The 5911-nt window shown below is 35.1% G+C and overlaps 1 long non-coding RNA gene across 1 annotated transcript; it reads left to right on the top strand.

Moving 5' to 3' along the window:
• The first annotated feature begins 1615 nt into the window (after nt 1-1615).
• Nucleotides 1616-5451, top strand: LOC109099066. The gene is made up of 5 exons (XR_006161367.1): nt 1616-1740; nt 4197-4234; nt 4372-4417; nt 5189-5238; nt 5335-5451. It is a non-coding gene; the product is annotated as an uncharacterized LOC109099066 (long non-coding RNA).
• The last annotated feature ends 460 nt before the right edge of the window (nt 5452-5911 follow it).

Here is a 5911-nt window from a genome sequence, read left to right as displayed (position 1 = left end):
CGGTCCTAGCAGGCCCTAGCAACCACCATAGCAACCACCCCGCTTACCCTAGCAACCACCCTGATTACCCTAGCAACCACCCTGGGTACCCTAACAACCGCCCTAGCAACCACCCCAAGTAACCTAGCAACCACCCCGATTACCCTAGCAACCATCCTGGGTACCCAAGCTACCACCCCAAATACCCTAGCAACCGCATAGCAGCACCCTAGCAATGGCCTTGGTTACCCTAGCAACATATAGCAACACCTAGCAACCACCCTGGGTTCCCTAGCAACCATCCCGAGTACCCTAGCAACCACACAACAACACCCTAGCAACCACCCCAAGTACACTAGCAACCGCATAGCAGCACCCTAGCAACCACCCTGGGTACCTTAACAAGTATAGCATGTGCTAAAACATGCTAAAAACACCATAGTAACCATCTATGGTAACTAGCAAGTATCTAGCACCACCCTGTAAACCTACTGAAACACCATAGCAACCACCCACAGCACCAGCAGCACAATAGCAACCACCAATAACGCCTTTGTAACTGTCTAGCAACCATCAGAACACAATAACAACCACCTGTCGGCACATGGCCGCCACCTAGCAATCACTGAGATCACTCTAGTAACTGCCTAACAATCACACAGGTACCCTAGCGCCCAACAACATGGTAACCGTTCAGCAACTACCCAGATTACACTAGCAAATGACTAACAACACACTAGCAAAATCTACGCAGAAAATCACCCATAAAAACCACACGAGAGCGCCCAGTAGCAACGATACAAAATATTCTACAGCATTACTGAGCAGCGTGTGTGGCAGTGGGGAGAAGGATGGAAGCTTAACAAGACAAGAAAGTTTATAAGCACGTTATGGACCAGTGCATGAATTAAATTTGTTTACTGATTATGATGAGCATATGATGGGGTTAATTTATTGGACAGGGGAAGTTATATATTAAATATATATAATGTGGCATGTTTTTAGTATATAAAATCTTAAAGAAATCTACAAAATCCTAAAAAAAAAACCCTTCCTTTTTTAGTGATGTGGTATATATTATGTTTTATGTGGTAATCTGTATCACTATATATTATATGTTATGTATGTATAATTGCATTGCATATGTATTTTATTTTATTACATATTTTTAAGTTCCTTGGTTTTGTCTCCATTAGAGAGTTGGGGAATTTAATATTTCTGGTTGTAATGATTCCCCTCCTTAAAATTATAAAAATATTTTTTTTTTTATTTTTTTTTATATATATATATATACATATATATATATATATATATATATATATATATATATATATATATATACAGACAAAGACAAAGTTTATCACTAAATTCAATACATAATGTCTCTTTCTCTGTATTTTAATGGCTATAACAATTTGAAACTACTGATTTTAAAGTGCTCATTATTAACGAATGCTATTATATGACTCATGATGATCTTAAAAACAAAGACAGAAATATTTTAATTTAACTGTGTTTAACTTTTTACTATGTGAAACCTTTAATTGATCTTTAATTTTTAATAATAAGGCTTTGTGCACACATTCAAAAAAAAATTTTTAAAAAAAGTTTTGGTGTCTCCATGGGCTCTCTCTTACATATATGGATAGAAGAGTATTGCTGCATGGCTATTGGCTGCAGCCGAAGTTCGCGGTGCTGATTGGCTGAGCAATACTGTGATAGAGTGAGACCAACAGCAGATGTTCCAGAAATCTCCCTGAGGTGAGTAGCGGTGGTTTATTTTTTTACACGTCTTGCCTTTAAACGCAATTTTAATAAATAAATCTGTTTGCCCAAGTGGTGTATCACTATTGATTGCTTGATGTTTGGAAAAACGTTACCTTATTCTGAATAATTTAGCGCCAATATGGCATGTTTCAAGAGTGCATTTTTTTAAGGTATTTTAGCCGAGGTTGTCTTTGACGTTAGGCCCGCTGGAGATCGATGGTATCTTTTCCTGCTTGAATGTGGCGTTTTTAAGGACAGTATTTCCTCATATGAACCATCTATTTAGAAATACATTTGTTTTGAGATGACTGTGAGGCATTAGTAAATCCGTGAGGCCTGATTAATGCTGTGTTGGTCGTGTATGAGAGAATTTTTCTGCTGTTCCATAACGCCTATATGGTTCGCAAGTGGGGGGGGGGGGGGGTTTTCACTCATCCACGAGGTAAAAATAGACAGAGCTCTTGAAACTCCACACAGAACCGGGCCGCGGTTCGCCACGCTAGTGAATGGCGAATTCGGCTCAGAATCACACACGGAGTCGGGTTGGAGTACATTACGGACTTATCCGTTTCATCTCCGCCACGCGTGTGTGGCGGCTTCCCCGCTTGATCGTAAATGAGCCTGGCATATGTTTTTTTTTTTATTTTTTATTTTTTGGCCGCTGGTTTCCTGCTTGAATGTGCTTTTTTAGGAATCGTGATTCACAGTATTAACCGTATATTTAAGAATTACTTTTGCTCTGATGTGACTGTGAGGCATTAGAAATCCGTGAGGCCCTGATTGATGCTGCGTGTTTGCGGTCGTGATTATGCACGTATTTTTTTCCTGGCTGTTCCATAACACATCTATATAGTGTTTTTTACTGATCCACAAGGACCCGCTACACAGCGCTCTGAAACTACACACCAGACCCGCCCGCGTCTGACACGCTAGTGATGGCACTTGTCTCGCTCCCCTGCTTTTGATCTTACATGAGCGCAAAAATCTTTTTTTTTTTTTTTGCCCACAGAAAATGTTTATTTCAGTTTAGATTCCGTGTCAGCTAACGACACCCCAATGTAATTTTTTTCATAATTTATGATCGGAATATAATTAGAGTACTTTATAATGGTAATGTTTACCGGGTTTATGTCAGCAGGATGAGCTGATAACTTGACGTTTGAATCGTCAATGATTTAGAAAGTAACATTTTATCCATGCATCTACTTCTTTGAGTAATGAAATTGCGTCAGGGAGGATAGACGGCGCTTAAAGCTTAAATACGATCTGTTCATTGCGCACCGAGATGCAGAGGAAAGAGCAAGTTGAAGTCGTGTTTTGTGTGTCGTGAAAAACAATGCCGCATTCACTCTGATAAGAAAACAATAAAACAGTATTGTAAGATTAAACATTAAACACCCTAAACTGTATATACCCCCTTTCTTAACATTATTTTATATAGCAATTATAAATCAGGAAATTAATTATATAATGTTAATTATTACTTAATAAACTTGTTATTATCAGTGGGTTGAAGCAATGTTGTGCATAGCTATTGCTCAATATTGTGTGAAAAAAATATAGATGTTTCAGGATAACTGTGATGCATTTTAAAGTTTTGTATTAACTGTGATGCATTTTTTTCAGCACTAGTAATACAACAGTTAAAATGTACAATAAATAAAGTCCAAAATCTGTATGTAACACTGTTTAAATAGGTCACTTTAGATCAATTCATGGCTTCTAGTCAAAGTATTAAAAAAATTGAACCCAACCTTAATAGTTTATATTTCACCATTTCCACAAAAAACGAGCGCACAACTGTTTTCAAATTCAACATTGATGATAACATAATCACTGACAAATGGAGTAAGCATATGATAATCAGTTGCCCTCACCAAATGAACGGTAAAACTAAATAATAATAATATAAAAAAATCAAAAATAATTTATTAAGCTGTAGTAATACTTTGACAACATTACAGTTTTTAAACCTGAATTTATCAGCTTTGGTGAGTATAAAATTACTTTTTGAAAAAAAATAATAAACATGAAATTAAATAAAATAAAAACTATCTTTTTTTAGCCTCCAGCATGTATTTTCCTGTTATAAATTGCCTTAATCGTTGGTAATGTCGGGTTTCTCTCTGCTTAGTGTAGATATGGTTGACAAATCCACGCTATATCATCTCTGATCTAATGTGTTTTCTGTGTCCTGATATATTTGTCATATGCCTATTAATATCTGTGATTGTAAGTATATTTAAAAATGTATCATAAACATATATATTTAGACATAGACAGCATATTCAATGTTTACATTAAGAATAAAATTCTTTTTTTTTTCTGGTTTAAGTCATTAGAGGTATATTGAAAGTCATAGACCTGTGTTTTGTTGTTATCCGCTGTCCCTGTTCTGTGCTGTCAAGCATTAATTTATTCTTTTTTTTATTCCTTCTTTCTTTGTTTAGATTGATCATTGAGCTTTATCTCTTGAGCAATTCTTGAGGTTTGTTTGCATTTTCTGGTTGTAGTACATTTAAAGGTGCACTATGCAGGATTAAGAAAATGTGAAATCTTGTAAATCAGAGAAGTTGTAGCTTATGGGGTCAACAGATTTTAACAAGTTATGACTGACATTTTCAGATCACAGCATTACGAGCACTAAAGACTCTCCACTGCACAATATCTGGTAAGTGTTTTATTTCATTGTTTTATATGGATAAAACATTAATAGGTGACTATTAATGAGATACTACTGAGTCGTGTGACTAGCTTGTGGAGTTTTAGTAAAATTCACTGGGAATGTTGTAGGCCTCACTGATTTTCCTTGCTTGTAATTTTTCACATTAAGTCAATGACAGAATGATGAAATGATATTCATTTGGTGGGGGAACCATTCCTTTTAAGTTGCTGTATGTTATAGGAATTTTGTTTTATTCATTTTGTGGGGAAGATAGAAACAGTTTAATGTTATAGCTATGTGCTGCATCCGGGTTGCATACTCTCTGAGTAGAGTACTATCTTCTGAATAAGGAATAATTTTGTTGCATGTATCAATAAAATAGCTCCATTGTCATGTGTGGTATGTACAGCTGCAGATGTACTAAATTTGTCAATGTTATCACTGTGGGCTCATGTGAGCTACAGCATCTTCAGTTAGGGTCAATGCAAACTCTCATCTACTTTTTAACCCTACTAATGTGGGCTCAAGTGGATAGCCCTAAGACTAAACTAAAGAATCTCAATAGAAGTAAAAAAAAAAAAAAAAAAATGTAGGTCATCATTTTTAAGTACTTTTCATCCTACTATATAGCAAAGAAGTATGCAAGTTCGGATAATGCCCTAGACCTTTAAAACCAGATAAAAACATTAATTTGTTGAGTAACTATTAAATGTCAGTATTGATCTTATTTCACATACATGGGCTATCTTTAATTGCATGTTTGTTTTTGTTTTGCAGACCTTCTATTCAGAGCACGACCTGCGTTTTTCACTGCAGCTGAACGCCTGGTTAGTGTGCAGAATTCCTAAATGATGCTATGTTGTTTTCTTTTCAATATTATTATTATTATTATTATAGTTGCCTAATATGTCATTCTTTTCCAGGTTTTGGATTTTCTACAAGCAGCAGTTCTTCTGTATTGTTTTTCCCTCCCCTCCCCAACCCCCATCCCTTCCCAATCCTCCACCAAAAAAAAAAAAAAAAAATTTCCTTCATTTTAATACTATGTTGATTATTTTTAAATTAATAATGTTTTTTTAAAAGTTCAGTCCTTTAATACTAGGTTAATAATTTGTTTAATCTGCTATTGTTATTTTCTTTAGAAAAAAGTTTGTTTCTATTAGTGCTAGATTCATAATTTGTTTTATTTGCTACTGTTCTTTTTATTGAAAAAAAAAAGTTTATTAGCTGTATTTGTAAGTCGTTCTTTTTCTTGTCAATTTACTAACTTGTTTTTTTCTTGAGAATACTTTGCAGGTTGTATCGCTTCAGCATTTGGTGAAGTAAGTGACTGAAAATATCCTGTAAATGAAATGCTTATTGAATACAGTACTTTTTGCCTGTAGCATTAAAACCATTTTTCAGAGATCTGTTCAAACTCATAATGAAGAAAAGGTGACAGTTGTTTGCTAAACACTTTTTTAAGAGATGATGTGAAATTGTCTGCTTATTATTATTATT

The sequence above is a fragment of the Cyprinus carpio genome, chromosome A12 (genome assembly GCF_018340385.1).
Source record: "Cyprinus carpio isolate SPL01 chromosome A12, ASM1834038v1, whole genome shotgun sequence".
Classification (NCBI taxonomy): Eukaryota; Metazoa; Chordata; class Actinopteri; order Cypriniformes; family Cyprinidae; genus Cyprinus; species Cyprinus carpio.
Note: the sequence above shows the minus strand (reverse complement) of the source record. Positions and strands in the feature narration are given on the sequence as shown.